Genomic DNA, 10,923 nt, shown 5'->3' with positions numbered 1-10,923 from the left:
TTGACGAAGCCGAAAACTAAAACTTTTCCGATTAGAATGTTTATCTCTACGAGCTCTACACTTTTTCCCAAAGCAATACGGCGGCGAGACCAATAAATTTGAGTATATAGGGGTGTTTAGATAAGAACTAAAAAGAGAGAGAGTGAAGAAATTTGATAAAGTTACTTTTAAGAAAGAGAGAGGGAGATCAAGAAATGAAAGAAAATATTTTTTTCCTATACTGATATACGCACAGACCGCTCGAGCGACCAAAACACTGCTCGAGCATTAAACACAAAGAACTGCTCGAGCAAACAAATCATGGCTCGAGCGCACAATAACACCCTCCAAATAGTTCAAACCTACAAAAAGACCGCTCGAACGAAAGAAAAATCGCTCGAGCGTCAAACACAGAATACCACTCAAGTGACCTACCCATGGCTCGAATGAGGAACACCCCATTCTCAGAAGTTCAAACTACAAACACAGATACTGGGAAGAACAAAAGACTGCTCGAGCGAACTCAATAATAAACAAACAAAAATCCTTTTGAAATTATAATTTCCAACTTGTTCAAAACACGACCAACAACTCCAAACAATCAATTCCACATCACAACAAGACAACAAGGAGTATAAACAACAACAATGAATATCAAATCCCAGATGAAAGAATATAAAAGGACTGGATCTTAACTCAAGCCGTTATAGATTCCTAGGCCCACAGGAACCATTCATACGAATCACCTTTTCCTTTCATAAAACTCCAATCCCTTAATCCAGGTACAAGACTCTAAACCTCGTCTGCAAAATGACAATCTCTAAGGCAATGAACTTCAATTTCTATATACTCGTTACAACGAGAATATATTTGATTAGCCACAATACCTCGTTTCATAATAGTTATTTTCACCGAAAGAATGTTTGTACAAACCCACCATACAAAATGTTTAATTTTGTTTAGAACACCCAGCCCCTAGATACGTTTCCAAAAAGCTATACAAGTCGAGGAGTTTGACACCGAAATTGGTGATTTCAAGAAATCCATCGTCAAATGGAAGGCAAATTTGACATAATAGTGCCCATGTTTAGAATAGTGCCAGATGAGTTTGTCCGCTGGTAAGTATGGACTAAAAGGTATCCGATGGATTAGCTCTGCTTCAAAAGGAAGAAAAAGTTATTAAATAACCGCATTGTTCCATTTGCCATCTTCCTGATCAATTAGTACATCAACTGTCTCATTTTCCAAATTTCTACATACAGAGCTGATCACACGAAATGATGGAGTATTGGGGAGCCATTTATCTTTGCATATACAAATTGCTTGCTTACATCCAACCCGCTACCGAGTTCCTAACATTAAAGGATCATGGCTTTCCCAAATGCTCCACCATGAATATGACGGATTTGAACCCAACTAAGCTTGAAAGAAATAGCATTCTAGAAAATATTTAGCTTTGAAAACCATACTTGCCAATGAGTGTGGTTGTGTGATAAAACGCCAACCCTGTTTTGCCAAAAGCACAAGATTAAAAGCTTTTAAGTCCTGAAACACAATACCACCATCTAGTTTGCTCTTACACAACCACTTTCATGCTTTCCAATGAATCTTCCTCTTTGAATCTGCTTCCCCCTCCCCCCCCCCGGCGCCACCCCACCAGTAGCTTGCCATTAAAGATGCAATCTCGTTACATAAAGTATCCAGAAGCCAGAAACAAGACATAGAATAAGTGGGTATGGCTTATGCTATTGTCTTTAATAAAACTTCATTCCCTACTAGAGATAGGAGTTGTTCCTTCCACCCTTGAATTCATTTCCAAATTCGATCCTTGAGATTATTTAACACTTCCTTCTTTGAATGTCCCACAACGGTAGAAAAACCAAGGTACGTACCATAAGTGGGCAAGGCATTTTTGTTGAAAGACACCACAAGCTTTGCAAGATTAATTTGTTGCCCCAACGCTAAACCATACACCTCCAAAATTTGTTTGAAACTCAGAGCTTTTTTCTGCTGTTGCAGAACCAAATAGGAGTCTATTATTTGCAAAAAATAAATGGGAAATACTTAGGCTGCCCCAACAGATTTGTGCACCATGAATTTGACCCTTTGCTTCTACCTTGCAAAGAAGTGCTAGAAAACCTTCTACACAGATGATAAATAGGTAAGAAAAGAGAGGGCATCCTTGGTGTAACCCCCTGGATGGAGAAAAAGAATCAGCAGCAGACTGGATCACAAGGATCTTGTAGGATATAGTAGACACACAATTCGAAATGAGAGATATCCATTTGTCATTGAAACCCAATCTACGCATCATTGCAAAAAGTAAACTCCATTCCACCTAATCATATACTTTGCTCATGTTGAGCTAGAAAGCCATTAATTCCTAATTGCCTAGCCTCTGGTTCTTAAAATGGTGAAACATCTCATAAACCACAAGAGTGTTGTTGCTAATGAGACGTTTGGGTACAAATGCACTTTGTGAAGGCAAAATTATTTGGGTTGTTTGGGGAAGAATCAATTTCAGTCTATTTGGGAGAGTTTTTGCCACAATTTTATAGATTACGTTGCACAACGAAACGGGATGAAACTCCGAAGCATTTTTTTGGCCTTTTTACCTTGGGAATGAGAGCAATGTAGGTATTATTGACACCGGTCAAAGATTTGGAGCCATTGAGAACATCCAAGGCTGCTTGAACATCCAAAGCAAAATATACTTCCTCAGAGGAAAAAACCATACCCAAAATATCAGTCATTTCATCGGTGGAACAAGGCTCAACAGTATCTATAACAACCCCATAATCATGAGATTGGGATGGTGAATAAACATTTGAAATGATCTGTAAGAATCGATGCAATCTCTTCCTCACTAGCCCACCAATTTTTGTCATGGCTTACCAATCCGTCAATTATGTTTTTCTTTTTAAGGGCTGGTTTGGCATCCTTCAAAAAAGTCAAAAAGTCAAAATGTTACTAAAAAAGTTAAAAAGTTATTACTATTCACAAAAAAATATAAAAAAAAATTAATTTTACACAAAAAAGAAAGTACAACTCACTTCTCACGTGAGTTGTACTTTAGCTGACTTTGGTTGGACAAAGGGAACAGGAGGGTGCACAAACAAGACGGTGTTGTTCGGCCCGTGGGGGCCCATAACGAATCCTGTTTTGATAATCTGAATCATTCAATGTGTAGAACTCGTTGAGTACTATATGCTTGTAAAAAATCATGTTGATCGGATATCGCTAACTACATGATCAAATTAGTTTTGTATAAAAAAAAATGGATGGTGTTATAGTTAACAGTTGACAAAAAACTAATCCGATCAGATAGCTATCGATATCTGATCAACGTGATTTTTTATATGCATATAGTACTCGACGAGTTCTACACATTTAATGGTTCCGATTAGCAAAATGAAACCCATGGTAGGCCTCCACGGGCCAAATAGCACCATCCAATTCAATACCCGAAAAAGAGGCAAGCATCTCCTATACACTACTGCACAATGCTGCCACCGCACTACCCACCGTCCTGCCTACTCGCCAAAGCTTCTCCAATTTTTTAATACACATTTTTTCGTAAAAAATCAAAGTTGTCCCAAACAACACAGTGTGTTTGGTTTGAGTTTTTTGAATTAAGTTTTTTTAAAACTCAATTTTTTGATTTTTGTGTTTTTTTTTTGTTTTTAGTAAATATTTTTAAAATTTTAAACATTTTTTTAATTTTTTTAGATGCACCTTACTTAGATGTATCTAAAAAGTAAAAAATTTGTGAAAAAATATTTTAAAAATTTAATAAATACATAAAAATACAAAAATGTACTGAATTCTAGTATTTTTTTGGATTTTTTGTCTTTAGTGAATTTTTAAAAGTTTTTTTCATAAATTTTTTACTTTTTAGGTATATTTATGTTAAGTATGTCTAAAAAGTAAAAAAAAATTGCTTAAAATATTAAAAAAAAAATTTGGTAAAAACAAAAAAATACGGAAAACAAGAAAGTAGAATTTTCTGAAAAGTGTTTTGAAAAACACAACCAAACAAGTTTCCTTAACTTTTTAATTCAAAAAGTGCGCTTATTTAGGACATCCCAAACAACCCCTTAGACGCACATCCATCAAAAAATACCGTGTTGCAGTCTCCTTCTTTGAACTATGAAGCCCTGGATCGTAGACTCCAAAGAGATTCTTCCCGCTCATACCATTCATCAAGCTCACTGCTCAAAGCAACTTCATGGGTCATGGAGGATTCAGTTAGGGCTTAGGATTTTAGTTGTTGAAGTTCAGACAACTTTTTTTAACTATTGTTGGACATGCCCAAAAGTGTTCCAATTCCACCTCCAAAGAGCATTCCTCGTCTTTTCAATCTTACCCCGTAAACTTTGCAAAGAATCTTACCCCAAAAGTGTTCACAAGCTCCCAAACGTAGCCACATAGATTCAAATCTTTACAATTTTGATGGACATTGCAAAGAAGAGGATTCAAATTAGGACACATAATAATACACATCAATAAGTAGGATTCAAATTTTTTTATAAATAGTTTCACTTTTAAAAAATATTATTTGTTTATTTATGTATATTTTGTGTTTGATTCCATAGTTTGTATTTTTTTTTTTGAAAAAATTAGTAATACATCCTCCATATAGTTTGGGTAGTAAGAGAGATCTAAGATAATTTCTCTTCCTAGTTAAGATCCCTCGGTGTTATTATTTTAATAGCTTAGCTCCTTTATCCCACTTTCCACGTTATTTAAGTGATTTTAAAACTTTAAAATTTAATAAACTCTAATTTACTTCTCTAAATTTCACTGACTAATCGAAATTTCATTGACTTAGACTTGATCATTGAAATTTCATTGACCTGTCTTAGGTCAGTGAAATTTCTTTAACTGTCTTTTAAAAAAATTTGTATTCATCATGGGTCTTATTTTACAAATCTTGATGAAACAATTCAAAAAATAAAAATTTTATATAAATAAAAAAATAGAGATCTAGATCAAAAGTTATAGAATTTTAAAATTTTTAAATGAGTTAAAAAATTTATAGAATTTTGTCACCATGTGTTTTGGAGGACCTAAACTAATATTGAAAATTATGTTTTCTTTATCTTTCTATAAAAATATTACTAGGAATCTCAAACTAAAAATCCCCTTCTTTTTTATTTTTAATTTTTAAAAATACAAAAAATAAGAATTGATATAGAAGATTGTCTTTAATTTTCTTTTTGAAATTTATGAAAATACTTTCATTATATAGTGAGCACTTTTAAAATTATTTTCTAAAATTTCAAAAATTATTTTCGCATATGAATAAAATTAGTGAATTTTAAATAACTTCTTATTAATTTAATTTTTGAAAATATTAAAACAAAAAATATCAAAAAAATAAAAAACAATACCAAACAATTGAAATCAATTTTTATTATCAAGAACTAAATTGATATACCAGCCAGGTGCTACCACTAGTATCTATCTATACTATATATTAAGCAAAAATGGGTTTTTAATCCCAAGGCCTGTGGAGCTTCAATCTCCTAATCCTAATTTTCTAATTTTTTGATTAAAAAAAAAAAAAACTCAACATTTATTGACTTCTCCCAACCCAACCTCAGCATTTATTCCCAACCCACGATCCCTTTTGACTTCTCTCATAATTATTGCAACACCCTTTTCAATTTCTCCCATATACTATGGTTACACACAAAAATAAAAAATAAAAAGATAAGAATTTAGCTATAGATCTCAAAAAGATATAACATCTAAAATTGAATTATGATTTAATAATATAATTATGTATTTTTTTTATGTATATCTATCAAAATTTTAAATCACTTAATGGGACAAATTAATCAATTTTCCAAAATTATTGATTTTTAATTTACAAAATAGATTAAAAAAAACTATTGACTGATTTATTTATTTAATAACAAAAATATTTCATAATCTCTCCCTCCTAATCTCTCTCACAAATTTTCAAAAAAAAAAAATTAAAACTTGAATTCATTTTCTCTTCCCTAAAAAGTTAGATAATATTTTCTATTAAAGTTGTAGATATCTACCTATATTTTATATATTATATTATAACATAACAAAAAAAACTAAAAAACTAAAAAAAAAATCTTTAAAGTTTATCTAAATAAACTTTAAATCAATAAAGCTCACATGTCTATCACATATCTAACTCACATCATAACTTACTTAAATAATAATAATTAAAAACAAATGGAAATCACAGATAAATTAAATTTTAAAAAAAAAGATACCCACAACTCCATCTTAAATAAATTGAAAAAAAAAATACCCGAATAGAAACCACACAAAAATAAAAATAAAAAGAAAAATATATATCTATCTATCTATCTATATATTAAGCAAAATGGAGTTTTTAACCCCCAAGACCTATGAGAGCTTCAATATCCCAATCTGAATTTTTAAAATTTTTTATTTAAAAAAAAAAACTCAGCATTTATTGATTTGGTCAAAATTCTCTGATTAGTATTTATTAACTTTTTTCAATCCAGATATCTTTCCACATGCTTGCAATTATTGATTTGGCCAAAATCTTCTGATCAGCATTTAAAATCTCCTCATACAAATAATTATAGATACAATTCGTGTATAGTTACTGCAATACCTTTTTCAACTTCTTCCATACATTATGGTTAGTGATAAGAAAAAAATCTTAAAAAACATAATTTATATATTAAAAAAAATCTAAAACAAATATAAATATCTATAATTATCTCGTGCATAGCACGGGTGATAGACTAGTCTATATATTAAGCAAAAGGGATTTTTAACCCCAAGGCTTGTGGGAGTTCCAATCTCCTAATCCTAATTTTCTAAATTTTTGATTTTAAAAAAAAAAACCCTCAGTATTTATTGACTTTTCCCAACCCAACCTCAGTATTTATTGACTTCTCCCAACCCAACCTCAGTATTTATTGACTTCTCCCAACCCACAATCCCTTTTGACTTCTCTCATAATTATTGCAACACTCTTTTCAATTTCTCACATACACTATGGTTACACACAAAAATAAAAATAAAAATATAAGAATTTAGCTATAGATCTCAAAAAGATATAACATCTAAATTTGAATTATGATTTAATAATATAACTATGTATTTTTTATTATGTATATCTATCAAAATTTTAAATCAGTTAATGGGACAAATTAATCAATTTTCCAAAATTATTGATTTTTAATTTACAAAATAGATTAAAAAAACTATTGAATGATTTATTTATTTAATAACAAAAATATTTCATAATCTCTCCCTCCTAATCTCCCCCTCCTAATCTCTCTCACAAATTTTCAAAAAAAAATATTAAAACTTGCATTCCTTTTCTCTTCCCCAAAAAATCAAATAATATTTTTTATTAAAATTGTAGATATCTACCTATATTTTATATTATATTATAACATAACAAAAAAAACTAAAAAACTAAAAAAAAAATCTTTAAAGTTTATCTAAATAAACTTTAAATAAATAGTAAAACTCACATATCTATCACATATCTAACTCACATCATAATTTACCTAAATAATAATAATTAAAAACAAATGGAAACCACTGATAAATTAAATTAAAAAAAAAAAAGATACCCACAACTCCATCTTAAATAAATTGAAAAAAAAAAATACCCGAATAGAAACCACACAAAAATAAAAATAAAAATAAAAAGATATATCTATCTATCTATCTATCTATCTATCTATATCTATACTATATATTAAGCAAAATGGGGTTTTTAACCCTAAGTATTGTGAGAGTTCCAATCTCCCAATCTAAATTTTCTGATTTTTTGATTTAAAAAAAAGAAAAATCTTAGCATTTGTTAACTTCTCCCAACTTCCAAGTCTTACTTTCATAATAACACTTTAATGCATTAAGAACAAGCATAAAAAAAATTCTTTGAAATCCAACACATATGAATTCCTTGAAAAGTCCAAACACATATGATTATTATTCTTCATAATAACATTTTAAGGCATTAAAAACAAATATAAAAAAAAAAATTCTTGAAAAGTCCAACACATATGATTATTATCAAAATATTAAACTTTAATATAATATAAAAAAGGGAAAAAAAAAAGACATTTAAAATAAAATAAAAAAGAAAATATTTAAAAATCACAATTCACATATATAAATAATTGTAAACACAATCCGTGCATAGCACGAGTGATATGCTAGTATATATTATAGCAAAGTGATATTTCAACACCAAAGGCTTCGGAAGCTCCAAAAACTGCAACCAAATTTGTGAATATTTGCCTTTTTAGAGAATATTATTTATATATATATATATATATATAGGCTCTGGTTAGCATATTCAATATATATTTAAAATTTAAAATTGTTCATTTCCAATAAGTCAATTGTCAATATACTTTCTTAATTTATGACTTTTAGAAAGAAAAGTATTAATACCTTACATAATTATACTATAAGAGGGAACTAAATTTTCCTTTCACAACCTTTAGTTGGGCCAATCTACACCATACTAACCAATTGTGCATCTTGGACATTTTAAAAAATCATCTTGTTTTATTGTATAGCTAGATAGATAGATAGATCTCAATATTACCCTTATTGCTTCTTAATACAAAAAATGATATGATAAATTATGATAATTTTAATTTTGTATATAAAACTTTTAAATTATGAGATAGATGTTGATAATTTTCAATTTATATTGTGTCAACTTCAATAGATTACTTCTCATATTAAATAGCTCTCATATTTAAATTTTGAAATGGATTTGTTTACTTTGCATTTCAAAGTCTTAAATCATATGATATTACTTTTTCTTCCAAACACTAATATAAAAAGAATTTCAAAATTATATTTTAACTTCCTACATAGAAAGTACAGATGTAACAAAAATTATTAGTAATTTATTTATTTATTAAAAATACACTTATTGGATTTGTCTGGTTTAACTGTTGAAAAATGATTTTGATTGTTTACTTTTTTGTATTTTTTTGTCTTTAATAAAATTTTTCTTCATATTTTAGTCAAATGCACCTAAAAAATAAGATATTTATGAATTTAAAAAAAAAAATCACTAAAGTCAAAAGACATGAAAATTTTGATTTTTTTTTGTTTTTATTTTTACTTTTTCATTTTTAGCGATCTTTTTTCATATTTTTTCACAAATTTTATTTTTAAGTGCATCTAGATTAGGAGTATCTAAAAAAATTAAAAAAATTATTGAAATCTGGAAAAAAAAAATTACTAAAGATAAAAAAATTATGAAAAACAAAAAACCTAAAAATTATATTTGAGTTTGAAAACCAAACAGGGTGACTATGATCTTACCATCTTTTTTCTATAGCCAGATTAAATTACACTTATTAATAAACTTATTTATAGTTTCGAATACCATAAATCACACAAAATAAATAAATCACATATATGAATTTAACAAATACATGTGTAATGAGATTATTGATTATCTTAACATTATTTATTTTAAATGCAAATGTTAAAAAATTATTATTTTGGTTCGTTTTACTCTTCTTTAATATATTTTTTAAAATTTTGTGCTTTTGAACCAAACAATATTTTTTGAAATAATTTATTTTTAAGATTCTGCCTATTTACATTTTGAAATAATAAGATTATATATTGAACTATTTTTGTTTTAATAAAAATTGCTTTATAGAGTTCAAGTAAATGCTATAAATTATTTTTATTTTATAGTATTTTGTTTTTAAGAAAATATAATTTTTTTATTCTGTGCATAGTATGAGTTTTTTGTTAGTATACAGATAGATAGATAGATAATTTCAATGTCATCCTTATTGCTTCTTAATACAAAAAATGATAAGATAAATTATGATAATTTTAAATTTGTATTTAAAACTCATAAATCATGGGATAGATCATGATAGTTTTTAATTTATATTGTGCCAACTTCAAATTTAAAGTAATAGATTACTTCCCATATTTAATAGTCCTCAAATTTAAATTTTGAAATAGATTTGTTTACTTTTCATTTCAAAGTCTTAAATCTTGTGATATTATTATTTTTATATTTTTAATGCTTGAATGATAGCAAGCCAATAAAATAATTTTTTAATTATTTAAAAAAATAAAAAATTTAATTTGAGACATTAGAGTTATGAGAAAGTTTCTTGTTGAAAATACCTTTTTGCTTAATAAAATTTTAATTGTAAACAAATTTAGACTTTCTAACAATTGTTTGTGTGGGAGGTAAAAATTCATGATTTAAAGATAAGCCCAGAATGGAGGTGAGCTAATCAGTTCCAAAACGTAAAGACCCACAAAGATCCAAAGAGTTTATGCCGGCCCACTTAAGAAGCAGGTCCAACAAGAACAACAATATTATGAATCTAAATTTAATTATTCACAAATTATTATCTTGTGATTCAGATTTATTATATATATATAAATTCTATATTATACAAATTTAATCTCCATCACACAATCACTTATTCAAAAAATAAAAAACCAAAGATTGATAAGGACAAATCGACTAAACAACGTATAGAATCGTCAACCAAAGAATAAAAATACATATTTTAAAGGTAGACCGATCGATGTCGGATACAAAGTGCCTGTTTGGCACAACTTATTTTCAACTTAAGTCAACTTATAGCTTAAAATAAGTTATAATTGTGTGTTTGGTGTAACTTAATGATGTAGATTATAACTTTTTATAAGTTGATTTTTAGTTTTTTCTTTGAGTGGGGGAGGAGCTGCTTTTCCATTTCAGCTTAAACGAAAAGATGAAAATTGAGAGGCAAAATTACTTAAATGCCCCTCATCAATTTCAACTATTACCAAAAACCTAAATATATAAACTCTCTTTCTCAATACACTATTCATTTCCTCACTGGCGAGAAAGAGAGAGAGAGAGAGAGAGGCGATTTCCGACAAATAAACCAGAGCTCTCTCTCACAAACCGCTCTCTCT

The sequence above is a fragment of the Camellia sinensis genome, chromosome 6, assembly GCF_055761805.1.
Source record: "Camellia sinensis isolate YWXY chromosome 6, ASM5576180v1, whole genome shotgun sequence".
Classification (NCBI taxonomy): Eukaryota; Viridiplantae; Streptophyta; class Magnoliopsida; order Ericales; family Theaceae; genus Camellia; species Camellia sinensis.
The sequence above is the reverse complement of the archived record's forward strand: the minus strand, read 5'-3'. Positions refer to the sequence as shown.